At 52.8% G+C, this 14,078-nt stretch overlaps 1 pseudogene across 1 annotated transcript in view; it reads left to right on the top strand.

The window, feature by feature from the left end:
* The window catches only part of LOC146866938 (lysine-specific demethylase 5B-like), a 532,890-nt pseudogene that overhangs the window by 368,060 nt on the left and 150,752 nt on the right, over positions 1–14,078 (top strand). The gene's annotated exons all lie outside the window — the stretch shown is intronic.

The following is a 14,078-nucleotide window of genomic DNA, read 5'->3' as shown; positions in this document are numbered from 1 at the left end:
GATGAATATAAAGAGGCTGCGGAGCTCCTCATCAGAGAGGGACAACTCCTTACCAATGCATCCATCAAGTGCGCACTGGATGCAGCCGACACAGCGGCGAGGGCAATCAACACAAGCGTCATGCTGAGAAGGCATGCATGGTTAAGAATCTCAGGCTTCAAGCCGGAGATTCAGAACAATATCTTAAATCAACCGGTCAACCCAGACTATTTATTTGGCCCTGAAGTTGACACTACCCTCGAGAAAATTAAAAAAGACACTGACACTGCGAAATCAATGGGGGCTCTGCAGACGCAGCAGTTTCGTAGTGGCTCCTTTCGTCGCCCCGGGAATAGAGGAGCAGCTAGAGGTCAGGGGTCACAGCAGCAGTACACTAAAGGGGGCACACAAAGTACCTATGATAAAACCAACAGAGGTGGATATCGTGGCTCCAGCACCAAGGGCAGAGGACGTGGTTACGGCAACGCCAGGTCCTCCCCCAAAAACAAACAGTGACGCCCTCTCCCTCCCCCCCGACCACATAACACCTGTCGGGGGGAGACTCCAACGGTTCCTGTCAGCATGGAAAACCATCACCACAGACAGGTGGGTCAGGGACATCATCCAGCACGGTTACTGTCTCGAATTAACGTCCACTCCACCCAACATACCGCCAAAGCACCGTCTTATGTCCGTAGAGCACTTGGCATTATTGCAGCAGGAAGTGCTAAGTATGCTGCAAAAAGGTGCAATAGAGGTCGTGCCCGTCAACCAGCAGGGGACAGGGGTGTACTCTCTGTACTTCTTAATCCCAAAAAAGGACGGGTCGCTCAGACCTATTCTAGACCTGAGACCCCTCAACCAATACATTCTCTCAGAGCATTTCCATATGCTCACCCTACAGCAGGTTCTCCCGCTACTCAGTCAGGGAGACTTCCTAGCCACACTGGACCTAAAAGATGCGTATTTCCACATACCCATACACCCATCACACAGGAAATATCTCAGGTTCACTATTCAGGGACATCACTATCAATTCAAAGTTCTCCCCTTCGGAGTAACAACAGCACCCAGGGTCTTTACCAAGTGCCTAGCAACAGTGGCTGCACATCTACGGAGACAACACATTCACGTCTTCCCTTACCTGGACGACTGGCTTGTTCAGGCAAAGTCAGCCCAGCAATGTGCCAGCCACATGTCCCTCACCATTCACCTTCTTCACAGTCTGGGATTCTCACTAAATTACCCAAAATCACATCTCCAACCCGCACACGTACGACAGTACCTGGGCGCGACCATAAACACTCTGGCAGCCACAGCTCATCCAAATTTAGTGAGGATCAACAGCATGCAACTGCTGATCTCAAAGTTCAAACCTCAACACTCCCTTCCTGCACGAGTGTTCATGCAGTTGATAGGCATGATGGCCTCCTGCATTTTCATAGTCCCACAGGCGAGACTACATATGCGCCCGCTTCAGGAGTGCTTGGCACGTCAATGGAATCAGGCTCACGGGCAATTAAAAGACCTAGTGTTGGTGAGCGGTCGGGCATACAACTCTCTGCATTGGTGGAATCCACAAAACCTTTGCAAGGGCCGACCGTTCCAAGAGCCTGTTCCACAAATAATACTGACAGCGGACGCCTCTCTCCAGGGTTGGGGAGCTCATGTACTCACTTACACAGTGCAGGGACTATGGACAAAGCAGGTATAGCCAGATGGATCGTTAAATGTATTCAAATTTGCTATCAAAAAGCTAAACACACATTAACGATTCCACCACGAGCCCACTCAACACGAAAGTTAGGGGCGTCCATGGCTTTCCTAGGAAACATTCCTTTACAGGAAATATGTAGAGCAGCCACATGGTCCACTATACATACATTTACCAAACACTACTGTGTAGATGTACACTCAAAACAGCAGGCAGCTGTAGGACAGGCTGTTCTCAAAACTCTTTTTCAGACTGCTGCAGCTGGCACGGGTAGCCACCGCTAATGGAGGTACTGCTATGTATTCTATGCACAGATATGAATTCAGCAGCCCACATGCCTCGAACTGAATATGCTACTTACCAGTATGCATCTGTTCTTGGCATGTAGGGCTGCTGACATTCATATCGCCCACCCTCCTCCCCGGCGCCTGTAGCGGCTGCAGCACTCAGAATTACTGTATGGCATGGTCATCACTTACCGTATCTACTCCATCACTGCCACAATGGCGAAAAATAATCTAAGGATGGAGAGGATGCCCATGCGCACTGTGGTCCAGGGGAGGAGTCACCTATCTCGTGATACTTCGAAGACTCTTCCAGGACAAGAATGTGCAATCATCCGGACCCAACACTAGGCGGCGATCTATGCACAGATATGAATGTCAGCAGCCCTACATGCCAAGAACAGATGCATACTGGTAAGTAGCATATTCAATATCTCCTAGATGAACACAAAATCAAGGCACAAGAGTTAGTTCACGAGGGTAAACTAATTTCTAACTCGCCTCTCAGATGTGCTCCAGATGCCGCTGACACTGTGGCTAGGGAGATAAATACCAGCATTATCCTCAGAAGACTTGCATGGCTGAGGATTTCAGGGTTTAAACCTGAGGTTCAGCAATCCATTTTAAACACTCCTTTTGACAGACAGCACCTGTATGGTGATGAGGTCGATCAGGCTTTATAAAAAATTAAAAAGGACACAGATGTAGCAAAGTTTAAGGGAGCACTCCAGTCTCCATCAAAATGAGGTTCCTTTTGCTGCTCCTTTTACAGAGGAGGGTCGAAAACCACATCTTCAGACCCGAATGTTTCCTCGTATAAAGGCAACACTCAATCCTCTCCCTCCAGCGGTTTTTACAGAGGAGGATATAGAGGAAACTATTCCAAAGGTAGGGTAGAGGTGCCACAGCTTGTACCTCCCCTTCTCCCAACAAACAGTGACTTGCCAACATTCCCCCCAATTATTTAACACCTGTGGGGGGGGGGGGGAAGACTTCAACAGTTTCTCCCCATTTGGCAGTCCATAACTTCGAACAAATGAGGGATCGATCTTATCCAACATGGTTATTGCCTGGAGCTTACCACCAAACCTCCAAATATTCCACCTCGCACTCACAAACTGTCATCATACCACTTACAGAACCAGTTTTATTACAGTACCAAGGTTCAGGAGTGGACTCTCTCTACTTTCTAATCCCCAAAAAGGACGGCTCCTTAAGAAAAATGTTGGATCTCGGTGTTAATCCTGTACATACTGTCAGAACACTTCCATTTGGTAATGCTCCAACAGGTGCTTCCACTTCTACAGCATAGCAATTTTATGTCCACACTAGACTTAAGCTGCATACTTTCACATTTCGGTCCATCCAGCTCATCGCAAACATCTCAGATTTCTGATAGCAGGGAAACACTATTAGTTCAAAATACTCCCTTGCGGAGTAACTCCTGCTCCCAGAGTGTTTACCAAATGTCTAACAGTAGTGGCAGCTCATCTCAGAACACAACAAATTCACGTCTTCCCGTACTTAGACAACTGGCTCATCAAAACCATCACACACCAGAAGTGTGTAAACCAACTCAGACCACGCTAAACTTGCTCCACCGATTGGCTTCATAGTCAACGTGCAAAAGTCTCATCTACAGCCTTTATAAATACGATCTTATCTGGGAGCGATTCTTAAAACTCATACAGCTCTAGCCTCTCCCAGTACAGCCAGAATTCGCAATATTTAAACTCTGCTTTACAGTTTCAAGTCAATCAAACCTTAACAGCCAAAACCTTTATGCAACCGTTAGGAAGGATGGCATCATGCATTATATTAGTGCCTCATTCACGACACATGCGTCCTCTACAGGAATGCTTAGCACGTCAGTGGAATCAGTCACAGGGTCAATTAACAGATCTAGTGTTGGAGTTATTTCCTAGAACCAAGCAAGCCTGGCACAGGTAAGTGATAAATACTTTGCAGTAGATATACAGTTTGGATTGTAATTGTATATGCACTTTGTTTTGACTTACAGTATTGTTAATGAGAATGGAATGCTTTGTAAATACAGTACATATACTTCGAATAGGACTTTTAGTAAAATTACAGTTAAGTTACTTTTAAGATTACTTTTCTTACACAGTGCAGTGTGCCTGGATACTGCACTGGGAAATTTCCCGTAAACAGGTATGTAAAAGTGTTTTTGTTAGTACAATTTTAAAGAATTTCTTTAGGTTTTCCAACTCCACACACACAAACTTTTCACAGAAAAACAGTCAATGTTATCCTATGGAGCAAAATAGTGTTAACGGTTTAAAGATAAGTACTTTGTTGTGGGAGTTGGTGTTCTGGGGTTAGACTCAGGGGTCCCCCAGGGTCAAGAATGCACTCTAGTTACACCATCAGCAGCACTAGGGCGGCCGGGAGCAGAGTGTTGTGGCCCAATGTTATGAAATTGGGATAGGGGCCCTCCGGTTGGTGGCTGCTGGAGAGCAAGCCACCAGGTTGTGGGAGCCAAGCTCCTGGTGTTTGTCTCAGGGCAAAGGGGATCCGGTTTTGCACAAAAAGTGCACCCGCAGGGGCAGCTGGGTACAGGGTGCTGTTTTGGCGTTGGGTGCCCTGTTGTTTTAAATGGGGATTTTCAGTTTTGGTTTTTAGCTGCAGGCTCAGTCCAGGAAGACGTCCGGGAGGAACCAACAGCTGGGCAGGTAAGTTGTAGGGCTCGGTGACATAGGTGCACCTCGGGATCTTTTCTCCAGGGCGGCTGGATGCAGGGTTGTCTTTTGAGGTCGGATTTCACCTTACCGGGCCACTCGCGGTTGGGGGGAGGGAGGGGGGGGTCACTGTGCAGAGGCAGCAGGCCTGGAGGGGTCAACACATGGTGGACTCGGACTCTGGGGCACTGGGGGACCTCGCTGGGACCGGTGGGCCACTCGAACTCTGGCTGTAGGCGACAGGTACATTGGTGGTTCCAGGTGTCTGGTTTCTTTTTCCTCATCAGGCTCAGAGTCTTTCTTTGGTGTTTCTTCTGAACAGAGCTGCTGTTCACAGGGGATCTAGTCTTTGTTGAAAGCAGTCAGTCCTCCCAGGGGTTCTGGAGGTCGCTGGCTGCAGGACAAGACGATTTTTGGCGCAGGATCTCTGGAAACTGCAGACGGGCTATTCGAGCTGGAGCCAATTCAGTTGTTCTCTGCAGTCTCCTCTGCTGGGCGTCTTCTTTCGTCTTTTTTCTTCTTAGGTTGCGGGAATCTGAGTTCTTGGTTCAGGGCTGCCCCCTAAATACTGTATTTAGGGGGCGTTTTAGGGGTCCCGAGGTCAGTACCCAATGGGCTACTGACCTTAGGGTGACTACACCCTTGGTGTGCTCACCCCATGTGGGGGAGTGACCACAATCCCTAATCCTGATTGGGGAGTGCCTGCCATCTGTAAGATGCCAACCCCACCCCTCAGGTGGGGGAGGCGAGGTGAAGCCCACTCTTCAGTCTTCTCATTCGTGAACCCTGCCCATCCTGGGGGAGGTAGCTTGGCACCTCGTCCCAGGATGTGCATTGTTTCAGGCCTCCGAGAGCAGCAGGCTCTCGACCCAGGGATCCAGAAACATTTCTGGTGGTGGCAGGCTGCGCAGCCACTCAGTCAGGTCACTGGTAGTTGGTCGTTTTTCAGGGGGCATCTCTAAGATGCCCTCTGTGGTGCATTTTACATTAAATCCCACACTGGCATCAGTGTGGGTTTAATTTGCTGAGAAGTTTGATACCAAACTTCCCAGTCTTCAGTGAAGCCATTATGGTGCTGTGGAGTTCGTAATGACCAACCTCCCAGCACCATATACTCTTGATGGCAGCACTGCACTTACAGGGCCCAGGACTGGCCCTGGGCACTGTAGGGGTACAGGGCTCATGCACCTGTACCCTCACCACTGGTATAGGGCACCCAGATAGAGGGGTGACTGATGTATGCCAGGGCAGTGGTTTGTGGGCATGGCACACAGGGATGTGTGCCATGTGATTTTGTTTTGTTCTGCACCCAGACACTCAGCCTGCAAAGGCAGTGTGTGTGTGTGTCAGGGTACAGGGCCTATAAGGGTGGCACAATAAGTGCTGCAGTCCTTAGGGGCCTTCTCTGGTCACAGTGCCCTGGGTACCTATGGTACCATTTACCAAGGGCTGACATGTTGCCAATTGGGTTTTTTTGGGGGGAAAGAACACAGGCCCTGGGGTCCTGATTGGGAGGGCCCCAGAGCACATCACATCAAATAGCAGCTGTAGTCTGGCAAAAAAAATAGGGGGGGGGGGGGTTACTGCAACAGAAGCCCACTTTTCTCACACCCTCCCACTGGAGAGTGGCAGAATAGGGGGTATATCCCCCCCCCCCCAGGAAGGGACACATTGGTCCCTGCCCTTTACCGACCTGTAATGCCCTTAAATTTAGTATTTAGCGGGCACCCTGAACCTTGCTTCCTCAGATCCAGAAACGACAAGAAAAGAAGATAAGAAGAAAGTCCGAAGAGCCGTGCAGAGCTAACAAGAGGAGGACGCCCACTGACTTGACCCCAGCTCTACAGGCCTGTCTCCCCTCGAATCTGATCCTGCGAAATCCCGGTGTGTCCTGCAGCCAGCAACCTCAAAAACCCCTAAGATTACCCTCTGTCGTGCATTTTACATTAAATCCCACACTGGCATCAGTGTGGGTTTAATGTGCTGAGAAGTTTGATAACAAACTGTCCTCTAATACTGCCTTACTGCTCGACCACTCTACCTCAAAAAGAGTAAGGTTCTGTCTAACTTTAACCTCTGCCTACCTCTGGGTACACTTGGACTCTATAAACACTATACCTCATTTTGGTGTAGTATATATAGAGCCAGTTTCTTACAGTTTGATACCAAACTTCTCAGTTTTCAGTGTAGCCATTATGGTGCTGTGGAGTTTCTAATGAGAAACTCCCAGCACCATATACTCTTAAATGCAGCACTGCACTTACAATGTCTAATAATGGACTTGGACACTGTAGGGGTACAGGGCTTATGCACCTGTACCCTCACCACTGGTATACGGCATTCAGTTAGAGGGTTGACTGATCTATGTCAGGGCAGTGGTTTGTAGGCAAGGCCCACAGGGTTGTGTGCCATGTCGACTCTTCACTTTGTACTGCACCAAGACACGCAGCCTGCAAAGGGGGGATGGTGTGGTGTGTGTGTGTGTGTGTGTAGGTGTGTGTGTGTGTGTGTGGGTGTGGGTGTGTGTAGGTACAGGGCCCCTAAGGGTGGCACAATAAGTGCTGCAGCCCTTAGAGGTCTTCCCTGGGTACCTGTTGTACCATTTACCAGGGGCTGACCTGTGGCCAGAGATGCCAATTGAGTTTGGTTTTTAATGCAGGTGTAGGGAAAGAACATAGGCCCTGGGCACACTCAGTCAAAGCACATCAGCAGTTCAGCAAAAAGTGGGGGCAACCATGCAGAAACAGAGCACTTTCTCATAGCACCTTCGAGATCCCCCCTAAAAACCTACTACTCCTCTAGTGTGCTGGCTGACGGGCATCGTTCCGTTCATCCTGCCACAATAGACAAGTTTCTGACCCCCTGTAGGTGAGTCCCTGTGCACTCAGAGGCCAGAAACAATGCCTTCTCTGGAGGAAGATGTTCACTCCTTCTCTAGCAATTTGGCTATTGAGTTAGCATATCTGAAAGAAACACGTTAGTTACATTCCTCACCTTAGAATATCCCCAGGCGTCAGGCTGGATCCGGAAAGATTTTTCGTCAGCAATACTCCTTGCGCGTCGCTAGACATCGTCTGCGGCTCCGCGTCCGTCGTCGGCGTCGTGCGCCGGTATGACGTCGTCGGAGTACTTAGACGCCGCCCTCGCGCGCTGACGTCAATTCTTCTTTTTTCCGCGCCAGACAGTGCCGATCCGGGAAGAGCTTACCTCTTTAGTGACTTTTTGATTAAACTTTTTGGACTCTTTTGTCTACTCGATTCGAACTGGTGCCGGTAGGATGCCCGGGTTTAAAGCCTGTGACTCCTGTCATCGACAGATGTCGGTGACGGACCACCACCGCCTGTGCCTTTACTGCCTGGGGGCCGACCACGATGCGGAGTCGTGCATCGACTGCCAGGCCTTGACCTTGAAGGCTAGGCGGGAGCGGTCCCGTAAGCTTCTCGAGCTCCGACACTCGTCTCCGCTGTTCCCGGTCCAGTAGGAGGTTGAAGGACCGGTCGCGGAGCCGTAGCCACCACCACCGCTCGTCGGGGTCGAAGCATGCTAAGAAGTCCAAGAGGCGACATCGCTTTTCGGACTCCCCTCGCCGGTCGCGCGACTCGGTCGAGGGTCCGGGTGGTACCACCCCCGTGGCTCCGTCGGAGCCGCGTCCGTCCCCATACCCACCGGTCCCTGGGACTAGCGCGACTCCGGCGGAGATCAGTGCCTTCCTCTCGGCCATGAGGGGCCTGGCTCCGCCGTCGACACCTGCTGGCGCGCCTTCGGGCCCCGCGGGCTAGACTGGGCGACCTAGCGAGCCGGCGGCTCCGGCGTCGACTTCGGTCCCGACACCGCAGGTCCCCGTGGGATCCGGGCCTGGATCTCAGTCGGTGCCGGTCGACCTAACGACGCCTCCTCCGCCAGCACTGACACCGGTTGCACCCCCGGCGCCGTCTCCGGAAACGCTGTTCCCCGGTTCAGTCCGGGCCCGGCGCCGCAGCCGATGCAGATGGATGACAATTTCATCTACCGTCCGGCTCCGATTATTCCCCCTGTTTATCAGGAATCGGATGACGGGGCGATTGGGAGGGGTCTAAGGACCCTCTGGCCATGCAGGCCAACTTATCTCGGGACTGGGCAGATGAGCTGGGGGATGCCAGTGGTCTGGACACCTCCCCGGACACTGGTTTCATCTCTCCTTCGACTGTGGCTTCGGAGGAAGGTGCTGCATTTTCAGTGGTGCTGCGCAAGGCGGGCGAAGCCCTTGGGCTGGAGCTGCCTGCTGTGGCCGTGAGGACTAATCTCCTCACTGAAGTGCTTCAACCGTCAGCAAGCTCCTCGGAGCCTTTGCTGTAATTCAATGAGGCACTTGTGGACGTTCTGAAGCGCACCTGGTCCAAGCCCTCCACAGTCCCTCCTGTGGATCGGAACGTGGCCCGGCGCCACCACCCTGCTCCGGGCGACCTCAGTTTTCTGTCCCAACACCCCACGCCCGAGAGCCTGTTTATCCAGGCCTCTACTTCCCAATCCTCCTTCCCGTCCGCTCTCCCGGATCGGGAATCCAAGAGGCTAGAGCAGTTTGGTAAGAAGCTGTTCTCTTCCCTTAGTTTGGGACTGCGGTCCTTGAATACCGCTTGCCTCTTGGACCGTTATTCCCACTCTCTGCGGGATACGGTGGAGGACGTGCTGCCCCAGTGTCCGGTGGAGGCCCGGACGCGGCTCGACCAGGCTCTTGCCGACGGGCGGGATGCAGCACGACATGCTATTAGATGTGGACTAGAGACTACGGACTCGCTGGGTAGGGTGATGTCAACCACAATGGCGCTCCGCCGCCAGGCCTGGCTGCGGTCCACGTCTTTCTCAGGGGATGTCCAGCGCACCCTCATGGATATGCCCTTTGATGGCACTCGCCTTTTCGGTGAGAAGGTGGACAGTGCGCTGGTGCGCTTCAAGGTCTCCCGGGCTACGGCCAAGTCCTTGGGCCTCTCGGGGCCGCGACCGCAAACTTCCGCCTTTCGTCCCTATCGTGGCCAAGGAAGGGGCGCCCCCTCACGTCCACCTAACCACCGGCCGCAGACCCAACCTTCACGCGGTCGCAGATGTGGATTCCGCCAAGGCGGTACCGGGGATCAACGTGCCGGTCAGTCCACATCCACCCCGGCAGCATCCGCCTCAAAGCCCTCCTAGTTTGTGCTTTCAGGCCCATTCCACGCCAGTGGGAGGCAGAGTTCGCCAGCACCTGCTCCACTGGCGTTCCATCACGTCGGACAAGTGGGTGCTGCAAATCGTCCGAAGGGGCTACTACCTCTCCTTCGAGACGACCCCTTCAGCCATGCCACCGCATGTCGGGGGATCACTTGAATCTTCTACGGAAGGAAGTTGCAGCCCTCTTGGCCAAGGGGGCCGTCGAGCGCGTTCCTGGTCCAGAAGTAGGTCGTGGTTGCTATTCCCACTACTTTCTGGTTCCCAAGAAGGGCAAAGGGGGCCTACGCCCTATCTTGGACCTCAGGAGCATCAACGCCTTCCTCCGGAAGGAGAGGTTCAAGATGCTGACCCTAGCTCAGGTTCTGGCTGCCCTGGATCCAGGAGACTGGATGGTAGCGTTGGACTTGCAGGATGCTTATTTTCACATTCCCGTCCTGCTGGCCCACCGGCGCTACCTGCGGTTCACGGTGGGTCAGGAGCATTTCCAGTTCACAGTGCTCCCCTTCGGCCTCACCAGTGCCCCTCGGGTGTTCACGAAAGTGATGGCGGTGGTCGCAGCTCATCTGCGCAGATCAGGGGTGCCAGTCTTCCCCTATCTCGACAACTGGCTGTTGAAGGCAGGCTCGCCCCAGCAGGTTGTCTCCCACCTCCAGACTACGGCCGACCTCCTGCATTTGCTGGGGTTCTCCATCAACGTGCCGAAGTCACATCTGAGTCCCTCCCAGAAGCTCCTTTTCATCGGGGCGGTTCTGAACTCGGCGCAGTTCCGAGCTTATCCTCCGGAGCAGCGGGTCCGGGATATTCAGGCTCTGATTCCCCCTCTTTCAGCCTCTATCCCGGGTTTCGGTCAGGTTGGTGCTGCGGCTTCTGGGTCTGATGGCCTCCTGCATCTTGTTAGTGCATCACGCCAGGTGGCGAATGCGGGCTCTGCAGTGGGACCTGAAGTTTCAGTGGGCCCAGCATCAGGGCAACCTGTCCAACCATGTCTTGATCTCGGAGGGCACTGCAAACCAGTTGCAGTGGTGGCTCACGAACCACGATTGGGTCAGCGGCAGATCCCTCTCCCTACCCCACCCGGAGCATGTAGTAGTGACGGATGCGTCCCTCCTGGGATGGGGGGGGCCACATGGGGGAGGCGGAGATCAGGGAACTCTGGTCTCCGGCGGAGTCTCGGCTCCATATCAACCTTTTGGAACTGAGAGCGATCCGACTTGCACTGAAGGCATTCCTTCCCGTTGTCCGGGGAAGTGTGGTGCAGGTGTTCACGGACAACACTACCGCCATATGGTATTGCAACAAACAGGGCGGGGTGGGGTCGTGGACCCTTTGCCAGGAGGCTCTGCGCCTCTGGACATGGCTGGAACATCAGGGCATCACCCTGGTGGTTCAACACCTGGCGGGCTCTCTGAAAATCCAGAGCAGACTAACTCAGTCGCCGGTGCATGATGGATCACGAATGGCGTCTCAACTCTGACGTGGCACAAGGCCTCTTTCGGCAGTGGGGAGAGCCTTGGTTAGATCTATTCGCCACCGAAGAGAACGGGCAATGTCAGCAGTTCTGCGCGTTGTGGTTTCCAAGGCGGCAATTTGTGGCATGGTGCACAGCAAAGGCTGTGGATCCCCTTTCCGCCCCTCTTTCTGAGGTTCTCCTCTTCCTTCTTCCTTTGGCCCAGCAGGGCTCTGCTCTGGGCACTCTTAAAGGTTATCTTTCTGCTGTCTCTGCCTTCCTTCGGCTTCCTGATCAGCCTTCTCTCTTCAAATCCCCTGTTGTTTCTCGGTTCCTTAAGGGCATTACTCGCATGTTTCCTCCTGTCCCTTTCATAATGCCTCAGTGGGATTTGAATCTTGTTTTGACATATCCGATGTGCGCTCGCTTTGAGCCACTTCATAATTGTCCTCTTCGTCTCATGACGCTTAAGACTGCTTTCCTGGTAGCCATCACCTCTGCTAGAAGGGTGAGTGAGCTCCAGGCCTCCTTTCCTTTCTATTCATCCGGACAAGGTTGTGCTCCGCACTTGCCCTTCCTTCCTTCCTAAGGTTGTGACTGCCTTTCACATCGGGCAGTCTGTTACGCTGTCCACCTTCTTTCTGCCTCCGCATCCCTCGAAAGAGGAAGAGCGGCTCCAGCATCTGGACCCAAAACGTGCACTCTCCTTCTATCTGGACCGCACAAAACAGTTCCGGGTGGACGACCAACTCTTCGTTGACTACGTGGGCGCTAAGAAGGGGCGGGCAGTGCACATGCGAATCATCTCTCGGTGGGTCGTTTTGTGCATCAAAGCGTGTTACTCCTTAGCTAAAAAGGAACCTCCTGTTGGGTTGAGGGCCCATTCCACTCGGGCCAAGGCGACGACGACTGTCTTGGGTCGGGGAGTCCCCTTGCAGGACATCTGTCAGGCAGCAACGTGGGCCTCGCTGCACACGTTTGCCAAGCATTATTGCCTGGACAGCCAAGTCCAGAGAGACGGCTTCTTTGGCCGTTCTGTTCTCCAGGACTTTCTGGTGTGATCTTGGTTCGCAGACCCACCACCGGGGTTGGTATTGCTGGGGTATCTATTCTAAGGTGAGGAATCTAACTAACGTGTTTCTTTCAGATGAACAAGTTACTTACCTTCGGTAACGATGTATCTGTAAGACACATTAGTTAGTTAGATTCCTCACCGACCCACCCATCCTCCCCGTTCTGCGAACCGACATCTAGGGTTAAGGTTATCCCTTTCAGGGCCCTAGACTTTTTTGGCACCAGTGTCGTTCTCTTGCATGGCTCTGCATTCCTGGCGCGGAAAGCTATGTACAAGAACTGACGTCAGTGCGCAAGGGCGGCGTCTCAGTACTCCGACGTCATTCCGGCGCCGGACCACGGACGCAGAGCCGCAGACGACATCTAGCGACGCGCATGGGGTATTGCTGACTAAAAATCTTTCCGGATCCAGCCTGACGCCTGGGGATATTCTAAGGTGAGGAATCTAACTAACTAATGTTTCTTACAGATACATCGTTACCGAAGGTAAGTAACTTGTTCATCAAGGCCAGAGGCCTCAAAGCCTCTGCTGCCTTTGATATGCGACCCTGGCTCTCCCCCCCTCTCCCTCTCCCCCCAGGCCTGGGGAATGCCAGCCCGTACCCTGAGGCCCATTTGGCACCAGTGCAGGTGGCAAAAATTAGATCGTCATTAGGTGTGGTGCACTTTCGGACTAGGCACACCCCTAAGGTGGGCCACCTGAAGTGGCAGCCGAGAAAGGGTTTCACCATTTTGAATTTGGTGAACCTAGGAACTATGGGTCAGGATTATGCCCACTCTACACAGGAAGGGGTCATATAAGGGGTGTAGTCACCCCAAGGGTAAGTAGCCTATTGGCTACTGCACTACACTCCCCTAAATGCCCCTAAATTCAGTATTTAGAGGTCCCCTCACACCAGGAACTCTGATTTGTACAAAGTAGACCTAAGTCGTGAGAACAGCAGTCATGCAGCGAGATTGGCACCAAACCCTGACTGCTTGCACTGCGACAATCACAAATACTAGTCTAGAAGCTGAACTGCTTCCAGAAGCTGAACTGCTTCCTTAAACCCTTGGAGGAATTTTCTCCCCTTCAACAACCAAGCAGTAGCTCCATTGGGGTGGAGGGGCCATCCTCCTGCATCCAGATGCACTGAACCGGTACTTCATGTTGCTGGCAATTGGGCCCACTGAGGGCCAACTTGCCAGGAAGAAGTTGTCATGAAACCAAGAGGTGAGCCCTATCGCTTTCAACAATTCTCGAGATACTGACCCATCTAGGAGCCTCTCAGCAACAATACCCTGGGTAACGGAGCCCTGGAATCTACCAGGGCTTGTTGCGCGTTCAGTCCGTAGACCACCAACACCGTCCTGCCGTTGAGGGACTTCAGGATTCATGAGACCTTCATCAAGAGTGACCCTGGTGCCCTGTTTCTTTCCCTCGCCAGGTCACCAAAGCCAAGTGAGAGCATCTAACAGTGACCCCGCAGTCAAAACACCTCTACATGAACCCGGGCTGAGGGGCTCAGGTGCAAACAGATTTTGGCCCAGTGCTCCAGAGGCCCTGCCCGGTTTGTCCCCACTTGCAGCCTTTCTTTTTCATCTACTTCTTCCATAGACTTTAACGCGCAGCGTTCAAGTCTACCATCACGACCAGCACCTCTCAACCCGGATACACCAGGCAGATAATATCGAACTGCTGGTAGTTTCTTGGACCT

The sequence above is a fragment of the Triturus cristatus genome, chromosome 1_2 (assembly GCF_964204655.1).
Source record: "Triturus cristatus chromosome 1_2, aTriCri1.1, whole genome shotgun sequence".
NCBI classification, from domain to species: Eukaryota; Metazoa; Chordata; class Amphibia; order Caudata; family Salamandridae; genus Triturus; species Triturus cristatus.
This window is presented reverse-complemented; position numbering and strand designations above follow the sequence as displayed.